The sequence below is a fragment of the Bufo gargarizans genome, chromosome 3 (genome assembly GCF_014858855.1).
Source record: "Bufo gargarizans isolate SCDJY-AF-19 chromosome 3, ASM1485885v1, whole genome shotgun sequence".
NCBI lineage: Eukaryota > Metazoa > Chordata > Amphibia > Anura > Bufonidae > Bufo > Bufo gargarizans.
Window position 1 is genome coordinate 399,092,886 of NC_058082.1, and position 17,345 is coordinate 399,110,230.

At 46.4% G+C, this 17,345-nt stretch overlaps 1 protein-coding gene across 3 annotated transcripts in view; it reads right to left on the bottom strand.

The window, feature by feature from the left end:
* The window catches only part of PRICKLE4 (prickle planar cell polarity protein 4), a 30,762-nt gene extending 24,072 nt beyond the window's left edge, over positions 1-6,690 (bottom strand). For 2 of the 3 annotated variants that reach the window (XM_044288303.1, XM_044288304.1), the window contains exon 1: positions 6,540-6,690. The gene's annotated coding sequence lies outside the window, so the exon portion shown is untranslated. The remainder of the gene's footprint in view (positions 1-6,539) is intronic. The other variant, XM_044288302.1, reaches the window with a different exon arrangement.
* Between the last annotated feature and the right edge of the window lie 10,655 nt (positions 6,691-17,345).

The window sequence follows — 17,345 nt, forward strand, 5'->3', positions numbered from 1 at the left end:
TAAGTTCAGATGTGTAAATGCTGCACTCTACTGTAGATGTGCAAACTCAAGTTCTGATACCTATGCAATACATCAAGGTGACTACACTCCCACCATCCATAAGGCCACTTTTACACGGTCAGTAATTCTCATCAGTACCTGTAAGGCAAAACCAGGAGTGGGTCCAAAAATCTTTCCATTGGCTAATTTCAGTCCAGGAAACACGCTCCGTGTGATGGATGCACTGCTCCTCTGACAGGAACTCATAGCATCATAAAGATTCCTGACGTGGCGCGTTCCTGCCAGACCACAGGTCTCCTGTACTGTACTCACGCAAGGGTGGCTCCATGAATTGCAGCAGTCCCACAAGGATGTTTCCCGGACTAAACATTCTTTTGTGAAGTTAGACATACGATTATCTAGGAGTCACTCTTGATTTTGGCTTACAAATATTTAAGACAAATGCTGACCAAATAATGACCATGTGAACGTAGCCAGGGTCAGTATCACACTGGTGTGTTCGGTCCAGGAAATATGCTCCATGTGATAGCCATATTCAGTCTGAACCAAACGCATGGCATCATAATTTTTGATGCTGTGAGTTCCTACCCAACCGTGGGTTTACTGTACTGTACTCAGCATCATGTGATTAAGGAACAGTGGACCAGCACAGCATCATAAATCACCGTGATGCCATAGGTTCAGGGCAGGCAAGCAGCGGTCGATGCACGAAATATGGCCATTTTTTAGTGGACTTATCATACACAAAACCGGCCTGGCTGGTTGGTTGTGTACTCTGCTGTAAAACTGAATGGAGATCTATAAAAACCGGTGTAAAGAAATACTTTCGTAATACCAGTTTTGATAAATCTTCCCTCATGCGTTTTACCACATATTGCTACAGTATTGTTTTCACAGGTAAACTGTGAACTAATATGAAACACTTAGGCCCCTTTCACACGGGCGAGTATTCCGCGCGGATGCGATGCGTGAGTTGAACGCATTGCACCCGCACTGAATCCCGACCCATTCATTTCTATGGGGCTGTTCACATGAGCAGTGATTTTCACGCATCACTTATGCGTTGCGTGAAAAAAGCAGCATGCTCTATTTTGTGCGTTTTTCATGTAACGCAGGCCCCATAGAAATGAATGGGGTTGCGTGAAAGTCGCAAGCATCCACAAGCAAGTGCGTGTTCCCGCAACGCACCCGCACATTTTTTTCCGCAACGCCCATGTGAAAGAGGCCTTAGAGCTGTATTACACTGGCTAATTGTTTGTCCGACAATCGCTGACCAGCGGTCGCATGTGCTGTCTAATAACGATTTGCCGCCGGCAAACCACTGTACTGTATGGGGACGAGCAATGGCAATGCGATCGCTCCTCCCCATGCTGTGGAGGAGATCACTGCATGTAATAGCAGTGGCCTCCTCCGCTAGCTAAAAGGCAATTGGCAGGGTGGGTGGGGGGGGTTGAGGGAACACTTCCCTCCCAACAATCAAGTGGTCAATTGAACTGTGTAATACAGGCATTAGGGTTGGGTTACGTTGGTTCAGATTTTCTGCAGCATTTCGTAGTTATCTGCAGCAGAGAAAAAAAAGCACCAAATACTGCATTTTTGTGGCTAATTTTGTGGCTGCAATGCTGCGGATCAGGCACATATTCAATTCTTTGCATTAGAAAGAATGAAATCCACAGTGAAATTTGCAGTATAAGCTGCGGCATGCTGCAGACGTAAAATGCGCACCACAGGTCAGTTTCTGATAAGCTAGAGACGTTTTTGTCTAACTTATACCAGCTACTGGTTGGCTAAGGCCAGAAACCTACAAGCGAGTCCAATGCGAGAATCTCACAGAGTGTGTCAGTGCGAGGCCCCATTCTGACCCTCGCTCCCCTGACAGGATTGCACAGTGTTAGGCCTCATGCACACCACTGTGTGGCGGTCACACCGATGCTGCAGACCGCAAATTGCGGTCTGCAATGCACGGGCACTGAACTTGTGTCCACAGTCCCATTCACTTGAATGGGGGCCGCAACGCAAAAAAGTAGTGCATGTTTTTACTGAAACCTCCAATTACACAGAAAAATGAATATACTACAAGACTTTGGAAATAAAAGTTTTTCTATATAATTTCTTTAACCCCTTCACGACATCCGCATGGAGGATGTGCTCCCTTTAAAGATGGCTCCAGCTCTGGGGTAGGCACTATATCCATCAGGTACATGCTGTTTCACACCGCAGACACCCGGGGCTAATGTCCGCAATTGGCAATAACTGATTGCAGACATTTAATATTGATTTTTTAGGGCCGATAATTTCAATTTGAATGAATGAGTAAGTAAACATCATTGGTGGCGCAGTGGCCACAGCCCCTCCCCTCCTCTTGTCCTCACTCCTCTCATTGGTGGCAGCGGCACAGGGGGAGGAGACACTGCTTCCTTCTCCCCTGTGCTGCTGAGGGAACACGGAGAGCGCTGAGAGCAGCGCGATCTGTGTTCCCCATACGTTATCGGAATATTGGTAAAACAGATGCCGATACCGATCAAAATCCTAAATATCGGCCGATAATATCGGTAAAACAGATAGTCGGTCGATCCCTAATTTAAACCCTAAGATGCTGTGGTAAACTGCGACCAAAGCATCTGAGGCGGCTTTCCCCAGGAGCGCTGCAATCAGAACACTGAGAGGTATTTCTTGGTGAACACTGGGCAAGGTATTTCTTGGTGGTGATAGGCTGGAGCCTGTACAAGGCTACTAGACCAGTCCAAGTGTATTTCAATGTAATCTTGCAGGTGGTAGCACTGAATTTGAATATACTGAATTCCCCACACACTAATGTATTTAATATAATTTGCGGGTGAGAAAAGCAATCTGACTGCATGTTCAGATACTCTAGGGGGGGATGGGGGCTAAAAATAAATAAATAAATAAATAAAATACAAATGTATTCCATACAGGGAATGCCAAAACTGAAGAAAATTAACATAAAATAAAAAATGGCTGAATTGCAGGGGTGCCTTGGTGTTTCACCTCCCCCCCAAAAAAAAATTAAGTAAAAAAAAGTCATACACAATCCAAAATTGTATAATCTGTATAACTACAGTTGCTCTGCAAGAAATGAGCCCTCACACAGTTCCGTATATGTGAGAATAGTTGAAAGTTGTGGGTCAGAACATGGCGATACAAAGAAAAATCTATTTTTTTTTAAGTATTAAAACACAAGAAAAACTATATAAATGTGGTATTGTTGTAATCATAGTTACCCTCAGAATGAAGGGAGCAGGTCAGTTTTAACACACGGGGAATTAAAATGAAACCCATAAAACTATGGCGCAATTGCGTTTTGTTTTTCAATTCCAGCCCATTTGGATTTTTTCCAGCTTACCACTTCATGGTATGCAATATTAAATGTTGCCATTAGAAAGTGCAACTTGCCCTGCAAAAAACAAGCCATTATACTATGTGAATGGAAAAATTAAAAAGTTTTAGCTCCGGGATGGCAGGGAGTGAAAAAATAAAATAAAAAATAATCGCAGTGTCTGCAAAGGGTTAAACTCTATACTGCTTCTAAATCGGACTCAATGACGGCCTACTCATAACTGATAAGCACGGACTACTCATTACTAATAAGATCCTACAGCACCAACTCACGTACTAGAGACGAGAGCCTAATAGACACAGGAGGACCCACAGAAGAGTCACACCGGCTTTTGAAGTTCAGAAACTCTACATTACATGAATGACAGGAAAAAAGTCTGATGCAACTTCACACTCATAAGTATTTCAATGAGAAATCACTGTATGACGGGAGAGCGCGGGAGCTGCGGAAACAGCGTCGTACAGCAATCTATACGGGTTCTGAGATGAGACAGACGCTTTAGAATATGCAGGAGGTAGCACGACATTTTCATTACCTCGAGAAGATGGAAATGTCCCATTGCATCTGCTGACTGTCAATAGGGTTATGGTGCAGCACTTCTCATCGTATGTCATCTACGCGTGTCCGTTCCACAGATTATAGAACGTGTCTGCAGGGACGTACACAGATCTCATAGGGCCCCACAGCAAAACTGCCTTCCCCTGCATGTGTGTCAATTACTCCCAGGCATGTGCAATGCCCCAGATTTCTGATCAATTTCCTTTTTTTCCCTGTAATTAGGAAAAGCTCACCCACTTTATATGACTTATGTTGGAAAAAGTTGAACATCTGCTTCAGATATATGTATTCTGAACATGATATTTCTCAATGTATTTACACAAGAAAACTGGGAAAAAAAACCTTAATAAATATCCCGTTTCTTAGGCTACTTTCACACTCGCGTTTGGTGCGGATCCGTCATGGATCTGCAAAGACGGATCCATTCAGATAATGCAACTGTCTGCATCCGTTCAGAACTGATCCGTTTGTATTATCTGTAACATAGCCATGACGGATCCATCTTGAACACCCCATTGACTTACATTGTGTGGCAAAACGAATCCATTTGGCTCAGTTTCGTCAGACAAGAGGTGTCCGCCTCCAGAGCGGAATGGAGACGGAACGGAGGCAAACTGATGCATTCTGAACAAATCCTTTTCCATTCAGAATGCATTAGGGCAAAACTGATCCGTTTTGGACCGCTTGTGAGAACCCATGACGGATCGCACAAACGGAAAGCCAAAACGCCAGAGTGAAAGTAGCCTAATACAAAGCTATCTGCCTGGAGCCACCACTAGGGGGAGCTCAGTGAACAGGAATTAATAATCTCTTTCACTTGAGCTCCCCCAAGTGGTGACTGTGTGAAAAGTGTTTTTTCACCAGAGGAAGAGATGAAGTTCAATGACGGACCCCACAGCAGTGGCGTAGTCTGCCTCTACTACAGGTACACCACTGCTTGTCTGTATTGTGGACAAGAATAGTCAATTCTAGGAATTGGATACCGGAGTCTGTATCTCTCAGTTCTGCGAATTGCCGACCGCAATACGGACACGGTTGTGTGCACGAGTCCTAAGGGTCAGAGGCTACCACTCTAATGTGGTAGGGGTACTGAGTGGTAATAACTACTGTGTGAGGAGACCATGCCCATGGTGGTGGGTTGTCTGGTGAGATGGGCAGTCTTGATACATATATATAGTAGAATAAACCACCGGCAGCACCATCCAAAAAGAAAAAAAAAGGAAAGAAGGAGGGTGCAAGGTCCAAGTGTGGCAATAGGTGCTTACCCACTTGTATAAAACAAAAATCGGACTGCACTCCAAAAGACTCTTCAATAAGTCAATGTGTTTTATTCACCCATAAAGTGGCAAAAGAGCGACGTTTCGGCTCATACATGAGCCTTTCTCAAGCTTGAGAAAGGCTCATGTATGAGCCGAAACGTCGCTCTTGGCCACTTTATGGGTGAATAAAACACATTGACTTATTGAAGTCTTTTGGAGTGCAGTCCGATTTTTGTTATAGATATATATAAAATATAATTCAGTCTATCCCATTGTACATTTGTAAATGTCGGCTCTGATGCGGCTTTGTGTTGTTATAGACTTCTCCGTAATGTTTGAAGTTTTGAACTTTATGAAGCATTTTTAAACGTTTGGGGGTTTCATTTAGTTCCGGCATACACACAACGCCAGGGTTCATCGCTCTTTGACTGGGTGATAAGGCCTCTTTCACACAAGCAAGTTTTCCATCAAGATGTGACGTGTTTTTTTCACGCACGTGCAAAACGCATCCAAGACCGATTGCACCCGTGTGGAAAAAACTGAAACACTGAACACAATCAAAGACAAAACTGACTGAACTTGGGCTACATTAACACTTGCGGCAGGACGGATCCGACAGGCTGTTCACCCTGTCGGATCCGTCCTTCCGCTATTTTGCCGGACTGCCGCTCAGTCCCTATTGACTATAATGGGGATGGGGCGGAGCTCCGGCGCAGTACGGCAGTGCACGGCGAAAGGCCGCTGGACTAAAAGTCCTGCATATCTGACTTTTTAGTCCGGCGGCCTCTCACCGCGAACTGCCATACTGCGCCGGAGCTCCGCCACGTCCCCATTATAGTCAATGGGGACAGAGCGGCGGTCCAGCGGAGCGGCAAAATAGCGGAAGGACGGATCCGACAGGGTGAACAGCCTGTTGGATCCGTCCTGCTGCAAGTGTGAAAGTAGCCTTAGGTGCAAAACCATCAGTGTACTCCTGATCAGATCCTGACACAATCCGTATCGCTGGTGTGAAAGACCGGGTCAGCAACCTCTGGCACTCCAGGTGTGCTCGGCTGTTCTCTGAACTCCCACAAAAGTGAAAGGAGCATGCTGGGAGTTGTAGTTTCACAACAGCTGGAGTGTGTAAGGTTGCTGATCCCTGCCATAGAAAATGCGCACATGACACAGTACAAGTTCTGCTGCCCATGTAATACTCCCAGGGCAGGTCCCTTGTACTGGGCACTGGCACAGTCAAGAACATAACCCCCTTATGCCCAAGAGCCCAGCATGAAGGCCACACACCAGACGCTACACGGCTCTGCAGCAGCTCTCAGAACATTACTGCACCGGGTACGGTCGTCCTCCGTATGGCGCGATTTACTGACCTGGACTCAGGAGAGGGCACACACTAGACGCTGCCAGTCACTGCTACCAGGATCTGAGGGACAAGGAACTGCGGCTCGGTTACCTGCAGCCAATAGCGGCGGAGGGCGGGGCCCTGCAGAGGGCGCTCTGGCGCGCTGCCTTCCTTCCTGGGCTGCAGCGCTTTGTCCTGTGACAGGGCTGACGCCCAGGTCACGCTCATCCAGGTCACGCTCAGCGTTTTGGTGTTGGATAGAAGTGGAAACGAAGTATTGTGTTTCCAACTCAGTGAGCACAGTGCCCTGTGCTGTGCAGCAGGCGTGTCACTGTGTCAGGCCGACTAGCAGGTTTCTTGTGTAGGCAGGACACCTGTTCAGATTGTACCTGCAGCTGTGAGGGTATTGTGCAGCGGTAGTATTGCTCTTTGTAGTACAGTTCAGGGCCGGTTCTAGGTGAAATGGGGCCCTAGGGCAGAAAACAATAGGGCCCCCCCCCCCCCCACATGGCACACAATAGAATTATATATATATAGTAGTAGTTGTGGCCGGTGCTGGGGGCCCCTAAGGAGTCGGGGGCCCGGGGGCAATTGCCCCCCTTGACTCTATGGTAGCACCGGCCCTGGACCTGATATATTGTATGTCTCTAACCCTGGGTTCACACCTGAGCGTTCTGAAAGGAGCACTCTGTATGCGCGATTGTACCGGCGTTTGCAATCGCGTATACAGAGACAAGCGAACGCCCATTGTCGCGCATTCCCGAATGTCTATGTACGGGAACGCATGACAAAACGCCCCAAAGAAGCTCATGTACTTTTTTGAGTGTAGGGTGTGCGCTGTAAAACTCCGAGGTGTGAACCATTCCCATTGGGAATCATTGGTTTCTCCTTGTTGAGCGTTTTACAGCGAGTAGGAACGCGCTGTAAAACGCTCAGGTGTGAACCCAGTGTAAGAGCTCATGCACACGACCGTATGTATTTTGCGGTCCACAAAAAAAATGGATGATGTCCGTGTGCATTCCATATTTTGTGGAACAGAACAGCAGGCCCCTAATAGCACAGTCCTATCCTTGTCTGTAATACGGACAATAATAGGACATGTTTCTGCTTTTTTGCGGAACAGACATACGGAATGCACACAGAGTAAGGCCCCTTTCGCACGAGTGAGTTTTCTACGCGGGTGCAATGCATGAGGTGAACGCATTGCACCCGCACTGAATCCAGACCCATTCATTACTATGGGGTTGTGCACATGAGCGGTGATTTTCACGAATCACTTGTGCATGGCGTGAAAATCGCAGCATGCTCTATCTTGTGCGTTTTTCACGCAACTCAGGCCCCATAGAAGTGAATGGGGCTGCATCAAAATCGCAAGCAAATGCGGATGCGGTGCGATTTTCACGCATGGTTGCTAGGTGACTATCAGGATAGGGACCCGATCTTAATTATTTTTCCTAATAACATGGTTATAAGGGAAAATAATTAAATTAAATAATTCAATAATGAAAAGTAAATTAGGGATGAAGGGGTTAAAAAAATATTAAACTCACCTCATCCACTTGTTCGCACATCCCGGCATGTCTTCTTTATTCTTCTTTGAGGACCTGGGAGAAAAGGACCTTTGGTGACGTCACTGCGCTCATCACATGGTCCAGTGATGAGCGCAGTAACGTCACCAAAGGTCCTTTTCTCCCAGGTCCTCAAAGAAGAAGAAAGAAGACATGCCGGGCTGCACGAACAAGTGGATAAGGTGAGTTAAAAATTATTATTTTTTTAACCTCTCCATCCCTACTTTGCATTCTGTATTAAGAATGCTATTATTTTCCCTTATAACCATGTCATAAGGCAGGCATGCTCAACCTACAGCCCTCCAGCTGTTGCAAAACTACAACTCCCAGCATGCCTACAGCAGGACATTGTGGGAGTTGTAGTTTTACAACAGCTGGAGGGCTGCAGGTTGAGCATGCCTGTTATAAGGGAAAATAATAAAATTTACACAACACCGATCCCAAACCTGAACTTCTGTGAAGAAGTCCGGGTTTGGCTCTTGGTACCAAACATGCCGATTTTTCTCACGCGCGTGCAAAACGCATTAAAACGCTTACGGCCTGCAAAAAAAAACCAGAACGGACACGGAAAGAAAATATGTTCGTGTGCATGAGCACTAATACTTATACTATCATACATATTATTGAAGAAAACCACAGAAACAAGATAATAATGCACTTAATAAAGTAGATGCAAGCACTATATATGGACTAAGTCCTCACTCTGATATGATAATGTCTGAGACACTTAGTCAATATATTTTAATCAAAACACATCTAAGCCCGCCTACCGAACGCCAAGGTGGTCTCAGGTCAGGCGGGTCCTATGCTAAACCTACCTAAACAGTTGGGCTTCTATGTTCAGGAGCGCAGACGCCGCACATATGGTGTGCTGCTCCTAGTCACCTCCATGTGCATCAAGCAACCAATGGGAGGAGGAGCAAGCACAGCCATATGTACCACCTAATTAAGGCGCTCTATTGGATAGGGGAGGGGGCAAAAGTGCAGAGGAATGCTACTCCCAAGATAATAGGTGCGCATTCACACTTGAAGGTGCCACTCCCTCAAGCATATACTACATAGACAAAAAAATTCCACAGAAAAAACTAAGATAAAAGCATCCTGCACAATATGATATACAAATGTGCGGATGTCCCTGGCCATATTATTGAAGAAAACCACAGAAACAAGATAGTAATGCACTTATTAAAGTAGATGCAAGCACTATATATGGACAAAGTCCTCACTCTGATATGATAATATCTGAGACACTTGGTCAATATATTTTGATCAAAACACATCTAAGCCCGCCTACCAAACGCCAAGGTGGTCTCAGGTCAGGCGGGTCCTACGCTAAACCTACCTAAGCCGTTGGGCTTGGATGTTTTTATCTTAGTTTTTTCTGTGGAATTTTTTATCATACATATTAGATTGATCACTTAACTGGAGTTGTAACCAGTCAGACCAATAGTAGTATATATGGCACCCATAAATATTGAAAATGTAATTGATAAGTGGGGTTGCCTTAAAAGATAACTTTTAATAGTCAATGGTTAAAATAGTAGGCCCAATAATTTATTTAGAGACTACATGCATTAGTAGTCATGCACCACCAAATGAAAAATGGTAGAAAAGAGAGGCAAGTGTGAGGTGTAAACACTTGCTAAGAGGGTGAGTTTACGAAACATAGGGATACAGATAAAGAGGGAGACAGATGCTGGGTCTCTTCCCCTAGTATATCCCTAGGTTCTGACTCAGGATGATACCCTCACTATATGTCCCTTAGTGTCCCTTGCAGGCAATGACAGTGACTGCCCAGCTTTCAACGGAATACAAAGGTATCACTCATCCAAGGACACAGTCCCGACGCATTTCCCTGGCAGTCAGCCAGGTCATCAGGGGACCTATATACAAAACATATCCTGATGAAACACAAAACGGGGAAACACTGACTCTGCCCCAGGTTGTTGTGGTTCACCATCTACTATTAAGACATTTTCCGAGGCGTGGGATAGGGTTGGGTCCCGACATTGGGCGGTACCAAAATTATGCCTGGAGACATTGAGGTCTGCCAATTCAGGACCCGGCGGCAAGTCCTCCACGCCTCCCACCATCACACTTAACTGGTTTGTTCTCCCCTCTTCCACCGAAGTGGCGGTCACCCCTACTGCTGGCCCTTCGGTCTCAGGTTCCCAGGGTTCTGGTCTCCCCCCTGAGCCGGGCCAATCTGCTAGGGTTACCCCTGTCTCATGGGTCTCAGTCACTCTTATAGCAGGCCACAGTGCCTGGGAGCCCGGGAAGTCTCTCCCTATTATGAGTTCATAATGTAGATTTGTGGCGACAGACCACCATGGTTAGAGACACCAGCACAGTGGGGTAGTCTTTTAAGCCTCCGTGGATGCACATCACCCCGACTTTCCGGCCAGTATACTCAGTGGACTGCACCAGGGTAGCCCTTACTAGGGTCACCAGACTCCGAGTCCAGCAGAACCTCCACCGGAGTGTCTCCCACTTCCACCTGGCACAAGTGATCTAGAGACTCTGAGGTACCTGTTGCACACAGCCTCCTGGCATATAGTGACTGACGGTAGCCATAGTTAGTGTCCATGGGCTCAACCTGATGGGGACAGTCAGCCCTTACATGGCCAGGCTCCTGACACCGCCAGCAGACTATTGGAGCCAGGTCTGCCTTGGGTACATCCCAGGCAGGTTTTATCTGCTCAAATTTCCAGGCCTGAGGTAGAGATTTCTGGGGATTGCCGACCACCCTCCTGACAGAACCCTCCTTTAGATTCCTGGTAGCTTCATAGAGTTCCACCATCAAGGGCATTGCCAGGAGACACCTGACCGAAGAGGTGAAGTAAGTTATAATACTGTGGTCTTGCAGGCTCGGCCAGCTTGAACTTATGCACCCGCTAGGCCCGGACCAACATATTCACCCCCCAGTCTTGCCAGAATCTCATCCTTGACTTTCTGGTAGTCGGATGCTTGATCGTCCGGCAAGTCGAAATACACTCGCTGGGAATCGGATGCCAGGAACGGAGCGATGACCTCAGCCCACTAGTCATGTGGTAGCTTTTCCCATACATCGCCAGGTAGGTGTCGATGTCGCCTGCGAGGGTCATCTTAGGAATCGCGTCACGGACTGCTTTCCGGGCATCATGGACGCTCGAGGTTGCTCCTTCTGTCTGCAAAGCCATCACGTGTTGTAGCAGCAATTGGTTAGTCTCCTGCTCATTACTATGAAATCAAAACTATGAATTAACACATGTTGAATTATATACATAACAAAAAAGTGTGAAACAACTGAAAATATGTCATATTCTAGGTTCTTCAAAGTAGCCACCTTTTGCTTTGATTACTGCTTTGCACACTCTTGGCATTCTCTTGATGAGCTTCAAGAGGTAGTCACCTGAAATGGTCTTCCAACAGTCTTGGAGGAGTTCCCAGAGATGCTTAGCACTTGCTGGCCCTTTTGACTTCGCTCTGCGGTCCAGCTCACCCCAAACCATCTCGATTGGGTTCAGGTCCGGTGACTGTGGAGGCCAGGTCATCTGGCGCAGCACCCCATCACTCTCCTTCATGGTCAAATAGCCCTTACACAGCCTGGAGGTGTGTTTGGGGTCATTGTCCTGTGGTAGCCATGCTGGTTCAGTATGCCTTCAATTTTGAATAAATCCCCAACAGTGTCACCAGCAAAGCACCCCTACACAATCACACCTCCTCCTCCATGCTTCACGGTGGGAACCAGGCATGTAGAGTCAATCCATTCACCTTTTCTGCATCGCACAGAAAGACACGGTGGTTGGAACCAAAGATCTCAAATTTAGACTCAACAGACCAAAGCACAGATTTCCACTGGTCTAATGTCCATTCCTTGTGTTCTTTAGCCCAAACACGTCTCTTCTGTTTGTTGCCTGTCCTTAGCAGTGGTTTCCTAGCAGATATTCTACCATAAAGGCCTGATTCACACAGTCTCCTCCACACAGATCTGAGCTGCTGTTAACTTGCGATTTCTGAGGCTGGTGACTCTGATGAACTTATCCTCCACGGTAGAGGTGACTCTTGGTCTTCCTTTCCTGGGGCGGTCCGCATGTGAGCCAGTTTCTTTGTAGCGCTTGATGGTTTTTGTGACTGCACTTGGGGACACTTTCAAAGTTTTCCCAATTTTTCGGACTGACTGACTGACCTCCATTTCTTAAAGCAATGATGGCCACTCATTTTTCTTTACTTAGCTGCTTTTTTCTTGCCATAATACAAATTCTAACAGTCTATTCAGTAGGACTATATAAGTTAAATCCACGGCACTCCAAAAGTTTTTTTTTTTTTTTATGCTAAATAAAGTTTCACATTTTAATTTTCAGTATACAGAATATCGTTCATGTACATCCAGTGCAATTCATAGTGCAATTCATTTACATATAGTAAGTATGTGCCATATCAGATAATTCCCGAACGTTTCGGTCTGTACGACCTTCTTCAGCGGGCTCTGTAGGCAGCCTCCTGACCCTGCCTACAGAGCCCGCTGAAGAAGGTCGTACAGACCGAAACGTTCGGGAATTATCTGATATGGCACATACTTACTATATGTAAATGAATTGCACTATTAATTGCACTGGATGTACATGAACGATATTCTGTATACTGAAAATTAAAATGTGAAACTTTATTTTGCAAAAAAAAAAAAAAAACTTTTGGAGTGCCGTGGATTTAACTTATATTGTCTAAACCACTCTCACAGGCACCCACACTGGATCCAAGGTGTGCGGAGTACAAAATTATCTAATATTCAGTAGGACTATCAGCTGTGTATCCACCTGACTTCTCCACAAGGCAACTGATGGGCCCTACCCCATTTATAAGGCAAGAAATCCCACTTATTAAACCTGACAGGGCACACCTGTGAAGTGAAAACCATTTCAGGTGACTACCTCTTGAAACTGTCACGAGGGTGTCAAGAACCACGCCTGACTCCGTTATACCCGGGGTCAGGCAGTCGCAGCGGTTGGCTGCGCGCTCTATGTAAGATAGGGCTGTTTCCTTATGGTAGCTTTCTGGGTTTGCTTTGCAACCCTTTTTGGCTCACTCAGGGATCCGTAGCTCCTTCTCCTCAGCTGTTCCTTGTCCAGCACTCCCAACCTCCTTATATCCCCCTCTCACACTTCTCTGGTTGCCAGATATAGAGCTTCCTGCCTGGACTTCTATACTGACCCACTGGAGCTGTGTTGCTGCGTTCTCTGGTTGTTGGTCCAGAACGTTTCCCTCCGGATCCCTGTTGGACCTTTGTGGTCTGCTGTGGTCGCCCACCTTGGTTTATGTGTTTGTCTGTATTGTCTGTCCTCTCCCTGGTGTTTCCCTCTTAGTGTCAGTGGTGCGGACTAGCGATCCCACCGGCGCGTTCACTATCTAGGGCTCATTTTAGGGAAAGCCAGGGTTTAGGCACGTGATCGCCGCACGGGTGAGGAACCCGTCTAGGGACGTCAGGGAAGTCAGGTGCCAGCCGCAAGGTGAGTCAGGGGTCACCACCTTTCCCTCTCCCTTGGGCAGGGCTTTCCCTTTTCCCTCCCTGTGCGTGATGCCGGTCATTACATTATATCTGGCCCTTATTTTGTGTAGGTAAAAAAATATATATATTTTTTTACCTACTTAGAATCCAGTATGGATCCAATTGCTGCTCTGTCCAAACAATTTCATGGCCTGTCTTTGGAGATGGCAGGATTGAAGGCGTCGGTCCTCCAGCAACAGCAGCGATTACAACTGACCGCAAGCCCAGCGGTTGCTACTGGTAACCAGGTTGTTGCGGAACCCAAGGTCCCTCTCCCTGACAGATTTTCTGGGGGAAGGGACAAGTTTTTGACATTCCGTGAGGCCTGTAAATTATATTTTAAACTGCGCCCTTACTCCTCTGGTAATGAAGAACAGTGGGTGGGGGTTGTTATTTCCCTACTGCAGGGGGACCCGCAGTCCTGGGCGTTCTCTTTACCCACTGATTCCCAGGCTCTTCGGTCAGTGGATGAGTTTTTCGGGGCCTTGGGTCTCATATATGATGACCCTGACTGAGTCGCACTTGCTGAATCAAGATTACGGAGACTCCTACAAGGAGAGCGGCCGGTAGAGGAGTATTGCTCTGACTTACGTAGGTGGGCTACGGATACCCAATGGAACGACCCGGCTCTCAGGAGTCAGTTCTGCTCTGGGTTATCCGAAAGGGTTAAGGATGCGCTTGCATTATATGAGACCCCCTTTTCCCTTGATGCGGTTATGTCCCTTTCTATCCTAATAGATAGACGCCTTAGATAGACAGGTTGAAAAAAACTGAGCAATTGGTAACCCCTCCCAAGCAGTAGTTAGTCTGTACGGACTTAGACGAGCCTATGCAGCTAGGAGGAACCACTCGTCAGGTCCGTCCTCCTGAGGTTCGCCGTAGGCGTGGGTTTTTTTTTTTTTGTGGGGAGAGGGGTCATTTCATTAATGTCTGTCCTTCTTTCCTCAGAAACAAAAGACCGTCGGAAAACTGCTAACCCCAGGCTGTGTGGAGGATGTCAGCTGGGGGGTATATGTTTCCTCCATACGTACATCGCAATTTGTGTTTCCAACGGTTATTGTTTTTGGTGTTAAGACAGAGACTATTTCTTTCTTTCTAGACAGTGGAGCAGGGGTAAATTTGATATATGCCCATTTTGCCCGCACTATGGGTTTGTCTCTCTGTACGCTACAGAGACCTATTCCCATATTCGCTATTGATTCTGCTCCTCTGTCTCAGAGAAACCTCACCCACGTTGTTCATAATTTACACCTTCGGGTAGGGGACCACCATAACGAGATGCTTTCATGTTATGTTTTGGAGGGGCTTCCCACTCCGGTAGTGCTGGGCCTTCCCTGGTTGGTAGCGCACAATCCAGTGGTGGATTGGCAGGCCAGGGAGATATCAGAGTGGAGTGAGCATTGCAGAGAAAATTGCTTAAATAGAAATTGCTGAATCGCCTCCATAACTACCCTACCTACATTTATTTCAGATTTTGAGGACATTTTTTCTGAAAAGGGTTGTCAGAAGTTACCACCTCACCGTCCTTATGATTGCCCGGTTAACCTTATTCCCGGCGCAAAATTACCCAAGACCAGGTTATATAATCTTTCGGGTCCAGAGAGACAAGCCATGAAAGATTATATCTCCGAGAGCTTGGCTAAGGGACACATCAGACCCTCTTCTTCACCCGTGTCTGCAGGGTTTTTCTTCGTTAAAAAGAAAGATGGGGGTCTGTATCCTTGCCTAGATTTTTGCGAATTAAATCGGATAACCATCCGAGACCCATACCCTCTTCCTCTCATTCCTGACCTGTTTAACCAGATTGCGGGTGCTAGGTGGTTCTCCAAACTTGATCTTAGGGGGGCCTACAATCTGATTCGTATCAAGGAGGGGGGATGAGTGGAAGACAGCTTTTAACACCCCTGAGGGGCATTATGAAAATCTAGTTATGCCTTTCGGTCTGACCAATGCTCCTGCCGTCTTTCAACATTTCGTTAATGACATTTTTAATCGGCAGGTTTGTGGTAATATACCTAGATGATATTTTAATTTATTTATCTGATCTGAGAACACATGAGGTGCATGTCAGACAAGTACTGCAGGTCCTACGGACGAATAAATTATATGCTAAAATTGAAAAATGTGTCTTCGCCGTTCAGGAGATACAATTCCTAAGTTATTTTTTATCTGCTTCAGGTTTCCGTATGGATCCTAGGAAGGGCCAGGCAATTTTAGATTGGGATCTTCCTGAGAACCTTAAAGCACTGCAATGGTTCTTGGGCTTCGCGAATTTCTATAGGAAATTCATTAAAAATGTTTCCGTCATTGTAAAACCCCTTACTGACATGACTAGGAAGGGGACTGATTTTTCTAAAATGTCTGACGCCGCTAAAGTTGCTTTTTCCTCTCTAAAAGAGAGGTTTACCTCGGCACCTGTACTAGTCCAACCTGATGTCTCTCAGCCTTCTATTGTTGAAGTCGATGCGTCAGAGGTGGGAGTGGGGGCGGTGCTGTCTCAGGGTCCGTCTCCTGGCAAATGGCGTCCTTGTGCTTTCTTTTCTAAAAAACCATCTGCAGCAGAAAAGAACTACGATATTGGCAATAGGGAATTATTAGCTATTAAACTAGCGTTTGAAGAATGGCGTCACTTTTTAGAGAGGGCAGTCCACCCCGTCACTGTGATTACGGACCACAAAAATCTTCTGTACCTCGAATCAGCTAAGCGTCTTACTCCTAGACAAGGTAGGTAGTCGCTATTTTTTACCAGGTTTAACTTTGTTATTACCTATCGTCCTGGGGCAAAGAATACCAAGGCTGATGCACTATCTCGTTGTTTCCCTGGAGGAGGTAATGTGAGTGATCCGGTACCCATTCTTCATAGAGGAGTGGTTGTTTCTGCGGTACACTCTGCTCTGGAGGGGAAGGTGTTAGAGGCACAGGGGGACGCCCCGGTCTCTTGTCCCTCAGAGAAATTGTTTGTACCGTTGAACCTGCATTTCGAATTATTAAAGGAACATCATAATTCGGCACTTGCTGGGCACCCGGGTAGTAAAGCAAACTTGGAGCTATTGTCTTGTCGTTTTTGGTGGCCAAGGTTGCGTCAGGATGTATTGGATTTTGTGTCTTCTTGTTCTACCTGTGCGCGCGCAAAAGTTTCGCATACACGTCCTGCAGGGTCTCTATTACCACTCGTCATTCCCAATAGACCATGGACACATCTGTCAATGGATTTTATCACTGACTTACCTTTGTCTGCGGGTAAAACAGTTATTTTGGTAGTAGTGGACAGGTTTAGCAAAATGGTACACTTCATTGCGTTACCCGCACTACCTAATGCCAAGACTCTTGCTCAGGTATTCATCAGTGAAATCGTGAAGCTTCACGGGGTCCCTTCCGATGTTGTTTCGGATCGGGGTACCCAGTTTTTTTCTAAATTTTGGAAAGCTTTTTGTTCCCGTTTGGGGGTACACTTGTCGTTTTCCTCAGCTTTCCATCCTCAGTCGAATGGACAGACTGAGCGTACCAACCAAAACCTTGAGACATATCTAAGATGTTTTGTGTCTGAAAACCAAGAGTTGTGGTTATCATATTTACCGTTAGCGGAGTTTGCCATAAATAATCGTCGTCAGGAATCCACTGGCAAGTCACCATTTCTTGGTGCATATGGTTTTCATCCCCAATTCTGTACTTTCAAAGAGGGGGGGGTCTTCTGGGGTTCCCGAAGAGGAACGGTTTTCGTCATCTCTTTCATCGGAATGGC